The 9,825-nt window shown below is 41.9% G+C and overlaps 1 long non-coding RNA gene across 1 annotated transcript in view; it reads right to left on the bottom strand.

Annotated features, from left to right (window-relative positions):
* Nucleotides 1-893: 893 nt before the first annotated feature.
* The window catches only part of LOC126484635 (uncharacterized), a 50,395-nt gene continuing 41,463 nt past the window's right edge, over nucleotides 894-9,825 (bottom strand). Inside the window, exons 2-3 of the long non-coding RNA XR_007587895.1 lie at nucleotides 4,837-5,032; nucleotides 894-993 (exon numbers count right to left, since the gene is read on the bottom strand). This is a non-coding gene — a long non-coding RNA (uncharacterized LOC126484635). The remainder of the gene's footprint in view (nucleotides 994-4,836; nucleotides 5,033-9,825) is intronic.

Below are 9,825 nucleotides of genomic sequence, written 5' to 3'. Positions count from 1 at the left end.
TAATGGCTGTCCTGGAGGACCTTAAAATATTACGCAGAACACCGACAAACACTGTTGTTATGAATTACGTTTCGTCGAAGTACAATAGGAAATAAGCAATTACAAATGTTCTTTATTGCGAAAAAGCTGTTAGTGAGAATGATACAACCACCTTTCCTTGCTATCGCCTGAATTAGGAGGCTTATTGCCTGTTTGATTTAATTAATTAATAGAATACGAAGCAATTGGTATAAAGAATGTTTTTCCAAACATTCTATAAAAGAAAGTCTGCTATCAAGACATTGCTTTTGTTGAATTACTTTATGACTGAACGTTTCTAAGACTGAAGACTGTCGCCCGTGCTCTGCACTGCAGTCGAGCTCTGGCAACGTCGTTCTCTGTTCATTGACTGTGTTTTGTGACGTCAGATGCACAGAACGAACCTAAACTCGGCCGCCGTCGTAAATGACGCGCGCATTATTATGCCATTACTCCAGTAATACGAGTGAAAGAAGTGTACACATGGATGCCAGTATTTTGTTTTATTTCACCAATAAGTAACTTAAAATCAATTCTGTGGACTACATACATTAAGCAAATTTTCGAGTTACGGGAAGATATCTGGCGGTGATCACTGCTGCGGCAATGAGACTAACTGCAGCGTGTGCAATGAGTCCGTGGACTGAGCTGTGGACAACGGCTGCTCCTCTGAAGCCGTTGGAGTCGGGAGTCTGGGGAGTGAGGCGCCACTGGAGGACGAAGACGGCGAAGGGGCGGTCGCCGGCGCCTCCCTGAAGAAGCGGCCCCCGAGCGGCGCCCGCGACAGCAGCCAGAAGGCTGCTCCCACCTGGAAGGCGGCCAGCGCCGTGGTGGCGCGAGCTCCCAGCCGCAGCGCCTGCCGCAAGTGGCCCGCAGGGGGCGCAGGAGTCGGGCTGGCGGTGGGGGTGGTGGTCGTCGTCGTCGACTGGGTCCGTGCAGCAGAAGATGACGCCTCCGTCGCAGCTGTCTCCGCATCTGAACAAGGAGACACCGAGTCACGCTAAGGCAAGCAGCGTCCTCGCCATGTTTCACTGCCTGCTGCATTTTGAACAGCTTTGGAAGCAAACATTGTTTTGGACGTGTTAGCCCCTTTTGTCGTGTGTACTGGGGGACATGGTCCTGGAAGGAGGAGATAAGATGAAAATCAACAAAAGCAAAACGGGGATAGTGGAATGTAGTCGCATTAAGTCGGGTGATGCTGAGGGAATTAGATTAGGAAATGAGACAGTAGTGAATGAGTTTTGCTATTTGGGGAGCAAAATAACTGACGATGGTCGAAGTAGAGAGGATATAAAATGTAGACTGGCAATGGCAAGGACATCATTTCTGAAGAGAAATTTGTTAACATCAGGTTTAGATTTAAGTGTCAGGAAGTCGTTTCTGAAAGTATTTATATGGAGTGTAGCTTTGTATGGAAGTGAAACATGGACGATAAATAGTTCGGAGAAAAAGAGAATAGAAGCTTTCGAAATGTGGTACAGAAGAATGCTGAAGATTAGATTGGTGGGTCACATAACTACTGAGAAGGTATTGAATAGAATTGGGGAGAAGAGGAGTTTGTGGCACAACTTGACTAGAAGAAGGGATCGGTTGGTAGGGCATATTATGAGGCACCAAGGGATCGCCAGTTTAGCGCTGGAAGGCAGTGTGGAGGGTAAAAAAAAAAAAAAAAATCGCAGAGTGAGACCAAGAGATGAACACACTAAGCCGATTTAGAAGGATGTAGGCTGCAGTAGGTACTGGGAGATGAAGCTTGCACAGGATGGAGTAGCATGGACAGCTGCATCAAACCAGTCTCTTGACTGAAGACCACAACAACACTGGGGGAGAGAGAAAAAGAGGAATCCGTGACAAAGTGCCAAAGATTAATACGACTCATCAATTCGAAAGTTAACAGCTGGCAAGTGATTATTAAAAGAGAAAGTGCAATGTTATTGGACTGAACTGCTGAAGTCCTCAGTCCCTAAGCGTACACACTATTTAACCTAAATTATCCAAAGGATGAACACACCCATGCCCGAGGGAGGACTGAATTCCGCCGGGACCAGCAGCACAATCCGTGACTTTACCTCCCCAGACCGCTCGGCTAATCCCGCGTGGCCAATTGATTAAGCAGAGCATGTAATAATGTACGTTACCTCTTTCATGTCTACCCAATGTTGAACAAGGAAAGTATCCTGAATAAGAAGGCGTCGAGGTCCATATACATGACATTGCTTATACCTCTGATGTATGCAGCTCCTAAGCTCCTACATGCCTGCAAATCATACAGGAAGTCCTACGCATCGGTAGCTACGCTCTGCGCGCTACTCGGTAGGGCATACCCCACCTATGCCGAGCTAACATACACAGCAACAACATCAGCAAGTCCTTGCCAATCAGCAACGTTGACTTTGGATATGCCAGCTGCTATTAAACCCGACCAGCTCTCACACTAACGCACAAACCGCAAACACTGCCCGACGATGTTAATGCGATATATTATGTATGTGACACTAAACGATGAACCCAACTGTTATAGGAATGCTTATGCTGACTGAGAAGCCAGCAGATGTACCTAGCTGCAGCCGCCGAGTAACACCACTCCACGTCAAAGGTATCGGCCTGCATGATACCTACTAAGGCGCTGCAGTCTGGAAACGCGCGACCGCTACGGTCGCAGGTTCGAATCCTGCCTCGGGCATGGCAGTGTGTGATGTCCTTAGGTTAGTTAGGTTTAAGTAGTTCTAAGTGAGTGATGACCTCGGATGTCAAGTCCGATACTGCTCAGAGCCATTTGAACCTACTGCTAACAATGCCTACCTTTGCATGACTTGTCGCAGGCATCAAGAAAACCGCTGCTGCACTTAACAACCCGCCACAACTGTCTTCGAAGTTTCCCGTCCCTTCCCTCCCCCTCCCTCCTTGGCTCTTGCCGTGCACTTTTTCCTCTGTTCTTTAAACAGTTACCCTTTGTTCAACTTTCGACCCAATTTCTCTCCAGATAAGAAAGTATTAATCGTCAACCATAACTAGACACGTGCAAACCTAACGGTATCCATATCTTGCGAGACGTCACTTACAAGAGAAGGCCACAACGTTTGGAACGCGGATTTACTTCAAACTTCGTACACTGGTAGTACTCCATGAGGACAACACATGTGTTAGCAGTAGAGCGTACTTCTTAAGTGTTATTGAGAAAAATCGCAAAATAATTTCGGCCCTCAGTGATATGTATACCAGTGCGTGGCCATTTTTATCACAAAGCGGCGGCTGCCGAGTGGATGCCGGCACGGTAGCTTAGCGTGTTCGGTCGGAGAGGCGCTAGCCCTCCGTAATAAAAAATCTAAGGAGAAGACGATGAACTTCAATAGATGTCCTGTGACGTCCGCCCAGACCAAACGCAACAAACGATACGGAACAAAAAACTTGTTAGCATACAAGCCGCGTTATCACTGGATCGAATCCCGTTCGTAAGTTTTTTTTATTTTCAACAGTCATTTTCTTTACTATTTATGTTACAATTAATATAACGAAAACTACGTGTAATCGGACGAATTAATAAATTTACAAATTTATTTGGCAGTCTACAATTTTTTTTTAACACAAATAATATATTTGTGACTATCGACTAGGAAACGACTGAACGTATAAAGTGAGTGAAAAGTATGCTTGTCCGTGATTTGAGACATCCCTTATACCTGGAAGTAGCCTCAAACGACATGTTCAAAAAAAATGTTGGAATGTGTGTGAATGTTAGGAGGCACACAGGCACATTATATGTCCAATTAATCGTCGCTTTCGACTTACGGGTACAAGTTGCAAGATAGTATTTTCATAAAATACATGGAAAACAAAGTTAAACTGCAACAGATGGATTCAACAGCTGCTATGTTTCCGTATACGCACGGTCTTGCGAGGTTTTCCGTGGGGAAACAAACCTCGGTAATATTTTCAAAAACCTCTCTTTCAGCCGATAATTGGAAGCAAACCATGCATAAAGCAGTATTTCCTTAAATATCGGTGCTGCTAATTGGCAATGTAATATCAAGTCTTCACGAGAAGTAATTTCGTCTTGTCTTTCGATTAAATACGAACAATTTTGAAGACACGGGCAAGCATACATTTTCAGTATTATTTTTTGCGTTTGGTCGCTTACTAGTCGATAGTTATGAATATTATTAGTGACAATGACAATTTGTAGACTGCTAAATAACATAAATTTAATAAAAGTTCATCTGATTACACGTATTCTTCCCCATTGTATCAATAGTAATATAAATAGTGAAGAAAATGTGTTGAAAGTAGGACAGGTATATATTTCACGACCGAAATTCTCTTACAATTTTCTCAATAACGGTTGAGAAGTACGCGCTACTGCTTACACATTTCGTCGTCCTCATGGAGTACTAATAGTGAACGAAGTTTACAGTAAATCCGCCTTCCAAGCGTTATGGTCTCCCGATGTTATTGAAAACCAGTATCTAAGAGACAGTATTAGCTTTTTTGAGTTGGCCATCATGCCGGTGTGGGCGTGGAGGAGTTCGACGCTACAAATAAAGTTAAAAAAATTTTCAGTGTCCGAATTTGCTGCTAGGTGCAATAAAACATTTTTAAGCTAACTACTCTTTGGAGGGAAGAAAATAAAAAAGAACAGGAAATTGAAGCTTTTGTAGTATTATTCACGTAATGCACGGAACACAACATTTCTTCCAGAATAAAGACGTCTTCCATGAATTTGTGGAAAATGAGTAGATAAATAGGAAGTCTCAAGTCGGTCTTCTCTTGTTTCATTGGATATTAATTGTTACCGCTAACAACTCCGCATGTTTAACTCACCAGAGGCTGCTTCAACTTCTGCGCAGATCAGTTTGTTCTCCACTTTGTCCATGATCTTGATCGCACCGTTGTATTTCTCGATTATCGTTTTAGCAACCCTGTTAAGTTTCTTCCTGCCGATTTCGCTTATCGCTTCGGTTTTATGTAGTGCGGGGCGCACTATCTTCGTTATGTGTTGGTTGACAGCATCGTACAGCTGAAATGGAGAAAGATTTGTTATGAGGTTTTGATATAACCATTTCGGAGTTTACATTTGTTAACAGTTACCTTTTCCGGCGACTCCCGCACTACGGGAAATTTCTTATCTATTACTACCACGCCTTCGCTAACTGCTTTGTCTGCGTACTGACTAATTGGCCGCAAGCTGCTCAGGTTGCGTTCTGCAAGTTCGAGAACCGAAGCAACAACTTTTTCGGTCAAGTTAAGTGACCAGGTGATAATGCTGGCCTTTTGCTTTACAGAGCAATACGCATCTCTGCTCTTCTGGATAGCGATTACCACCGTTGGCCAGTGTTTCAGCAGCTCAGCCATCTTGTACGTCTGCTCTGGCGCCTCCCCAGCTGCAGAAAGCTGGGCCGGTGCAGCAGCAGGTGCTGCTGGAACAGAGTTCTCAAACTGGACTGGCTTTCCTTCTTCGGACTTCATAACGGTTGATTCGCACATGTTGGGTTGCTAAAACTAATTAAAACATACAATTACCACTCACATATAAAATTCAGTTACTTATAATCACCAATGTTAAACTCTGCAATGAAAGCTGCGAACTTTCACATACCAGGCTGTTAAGGAACCTGTGATCACCACAAGACTACAATCAGATTTACCTCAGGCGGGAATTTATAGCATTGAGGCGCTCGTCATTGTGCGTTCAACGGTAGAGGGCGTGACTGTCGTGTCTCACTGTTACTAACATTACCGTTAGCTCTTTCACGCACACATATATTTTTAAAACAAGAAGCAATATTTATTCAGCATCTAGATGCTTATAGGTGGATTCATCTAAATACAATACTTCAGTAGTATAATCCGCCCAACAAATTGTGCTCTGTGTAGCGATGTAGTGTCAATCGCCCAACAAACGTTTGTCTTTCGCCATTGCGCACGGGACTAAATGCTGTTCTAATACACACGACAGGGTGCAAGGCGGATAAAATTTTAAAGAAAGAGTTTCTGGAAAAATTTAGACTGCAGTTGTTTGTGGAACACAAGTAAACCAATATTTATGCATCAAATGAAGCACTTTTTTTTATTTTGAGTAAGGTTTCGTGTGGCACATAGAGAGGAGAAGAGTCCTCAGCCTTGTGTATTTAAGTTTATAGGTTTTATTTCCGATATTTAGCGGAAATGAAATCTAGAAACCGAATCACAGATAGATTAGATCTTAGCCGATACATATCGGAAATAAGACCGAAATACAGACAGTTGGTGGACTAGTATTCATGAAACATACTAGCTTCATTGTTAGAAATGTTACAAAAGTCCAGGCTACATCCACACCTTCTACTCCGAAGAGCAAAGTGTAGAACTATTTCTACAGTTCTAACAGCTGTTAAATGCTTCATTTCTTATATTCTGTTCCTGTATTTATTAGACGATCTGCGCTGATACTGCTGTTGCCTTTCTCCTTCTAATTCGAAACTTATTTGTTAAACTTACAAATGGCTCTGAGCACTATGGGACTTAACATCTGAGGTCATCTGTCCCCCAGAACTTAGAACTACGTAAACCTAACTAACCTATGGACATCACACACATCCATGCCCGAGGCAGGATTCGAACCTGCGACCGTAGCAGTCGCGCGGTTCCAGACTGAAGCGCCTAGAACAGCCCGGCCACTCTGGCGGGCTGTTAAACTTACAGGGGACGTCGTTTATTCTACATACTTAAATTTGAGGTTCTCGTAACTTTGGTCAATGGCTAGAACTGACATCCTCTCCTTGCAAGCTTGCAGCCTCTTTCACGTCTGCACCGTATTCTTTTTCGTTAAGAATGGTTTGGTGATTTTCCAACAACTCCGGAAAGCACTTTTCATCATTACTTAGACGATTACGAAAATAATTAGCTCACAGCTGATTAAGTAACAGAATTTCTTTCCTTGCATTAGCCACTTTGCGGACAGCTTCTCTCGGCTTTCTTTTTTTTTTTAATTTCGGTCTTGCTGCCCCTAAAACAGCCAAGACAAACCCCCGCTTCTGTTTCTGTGTAAAACCAATCGGGATCTCGTAGAACATAAACTCAATGAACTTAACTAAACATATCACAACAACAGGACGGTGTTGTAATCGCCGAGTTCAGTCGGTTGGAATGTGTGTAGGCTGGGGCGAAATTGGGCGGTCGGTCGGCCGATAAATTGGTGCGTGTGTAGAGGCCCGAATCGGTGACGCCATGGTACAACTGCTTGCTACACCAGCGCCACATTCGTGAGATTTCTACCGGGAAACATTTACACTAATCAGTCAGACGCAGAGTTTCAACTCCTATACATGTACTTTATTCCGGTAGTACTGTTGAATAGTGCATGTTTGTTTTCGTTTTACTGGAGATACGTTGTTTTTGAAAAGCTGAAAGAATTCCGAAATAAATCTGTCATTAAGCCTTTGGTATACAGGTGTTGCATTCCTGTTTTTATTCACTCAGCTACGATTCTTCTGAAATAATGTAGCATTTGTAATGTAGGTGGTTCGTTAATTATTATTTAATGTTGCTGGAGCTCTATTTGAAACGCGAAGATGTCAAACATAGGTAAATGCCGACGTATGTGTCACGTAAATTACGCTGGCTTATCAAATAGCGTAACGCCATCAAAAAATCGAAGTCTTTTCACTTTCCGTAACAGACCAGCGTAGTCTACATAGTCGCGTGTAGGACACTTTACATTTCTCCCGAACAATAAACGTTTTATTTAATATCTAGCATAAAATTTTATGCATAGAATATTAGCGAGTTTCGCGAAAATGTTTTCAAGAATGTGATAACCATTTCTTTTGTCATGTTGGAAGCTGACATTTGGTGGTTGACTTGTAATTAAAATTCAATTAGTAAAATGCATTCAGGGCATGCCTAAGGAATTTTTGTGGTTTCACACAAAATTCAGAGGTGTCCACACTGAGCATGCTTCCGTCTCTATGACGGTGAGATGGTAGGTTCTTATTTTTCTAACTGCTTTTTCTAGCGTTACTGACAACCCCCAGACACTGCTAAGCAGGTGCCACATGCGTATGGTTGTTTAACGGGCAGTGCTTATCTGATGTACATGGTTGTTGGACCTCTCTCGTAATGTAGAATAAGTGAGATATTTTGGAGACTTTGGTGGCCTTTTTGCGAGACGTGGTTGCATGGTTCTAGTGCATGATACTGAATACATAACATGTGGGCAGTGCAACGCAAATGTTGCTTACCCCGATATAGCGGGTAAGATTTCTATTACACGACATTAATTGAACCTCGTTTAGTGGAGTGTGCTGTGTGGAACGAGAGGGGACATCGATTAACTTTGAGGAAAATTTAAACCCGTTGGTAGGTGGTGATTTGGGCTCGAATTTACCAAAATTTGAGTCAAGCTTTTACGTAAAGTTCTTTTCTTTCCAGACAAGATAGAAAATTTAGATTAATTCATACAGTCGTAGTGAATTCATTACTGTTACTGTACCTCATGTAGCTTTAGTTATTCACCCTTCTAGAACAATAGTTTTCCAAAGGTACTAAGCTGTTGATGCTCCTTAATGAAGCAATCGTATATCTGGACACCGAATGTTTAAATTAGTAGCAGAATGTAATTGAACCTAGTTATGTACTTGGTACCACAATTTGATAGAAGTTGGATGGACATTTGTGTACATACGTATTTAAGTTCGAAACCGAATAACTAATTCGAACAAATATGGGAAATTGAATGTTACAGTAATAGCAGATTCTATCAGTGAGCACAAAAATTCATCAGAGAAATAAATAAAAGCAGTTGTTAAAGCTGCATGGTCATATTTGCTGATCGGTCCAGAGGAACTTTGATTTGCGCAAATTATCAAATTACAAAAAAATTTCACAATCAAACTACCACAACATACAGGCAATGAAATGCGTCCTGCCATTCTTAAACGTAATTTAGGTAATCAACTATGTAATGGCACAAAATTTTATATATGTATGCACGTAAATACGATATATAATCAAATCACATTATTTTGTCTCTCGCTGGGTTGCTTCTGACCTCGTGAAATATACAAAGAAAGATAAGGTTGCAAATGAACTCTCAAAACGTCTCTAGACTATCAACCTAATTTCCCGGTGTTCTCGTAAGGAGAAAAATAGATTTGTCCATGTTCTATCCATTTGATTTATTTACGTGCATACATATACAAAATTTTGCGCCATTACATAGTTGACTACCTAAACTACGTCTAAGAATGGCAGGACGCATTTCACTGCCTGTATGTTGTGGTAGTTGTGAAATTTTCTTGTAATTTGATAATTTGCGCAAATTAAATTTCATCTGGACTGATCAGCGAATGACCCTGCAGGAACAACAATTGCTTTTGATGCCATCTGAAAGGCATTTATATTCTAATGAAATGTTGACAACGAGACATTGCAAATTAGTAATGTTAACTTTTCAGCATTTGCAACATACGTATGTAAAAAACAGGCTGACCCAGGAGGAATGGTCAATATATAGGGGTATGGCAAGAAACATTAGATCCCAAAAACACAGTAGACATGAGCTCTAAAGTGCATACCTTAAGAGCAATGAACGCTTGTTCATCTTCGTGACTGTAAAACACATTTCTGCTGAACACTTAAGGTACGCATTATAGAGGCAATGTTTACCAGACGTTTTTGCTTCGAATGATAGGAACTATCGTAGGAACTGAATCGTGACCACTCCTCTGGGGACATCCTGTATATTTCAAATCATGAGATGCTGATTGTTGATTTGCAGCCACATATATATTCGAAAAATGAAGTGCATAGTAGAGAGTACTTCGGACTGTA

This window comes from Schistocerca serialis, chromosome 6 (genome assembly GCF_023864345.2).
Source record: "Schistocerca serialis cubense isolate TAMUIC-IGC-003099 chromosome 6, iqSchSeri2.2, whole genome shotgun sequence".
NCBI classification, from domain to species: domain Eukaryota; kingdom Metazoa; phylum Arthropoda; class Insecta; order Orthoptera; family Acrididae; genus Schistocerca; species Schistocerca serialis.
Note: the sequence above shows the minus strand (reverse complement) of the source record. Positions and strands in the feature narration are given on the sequence as shown.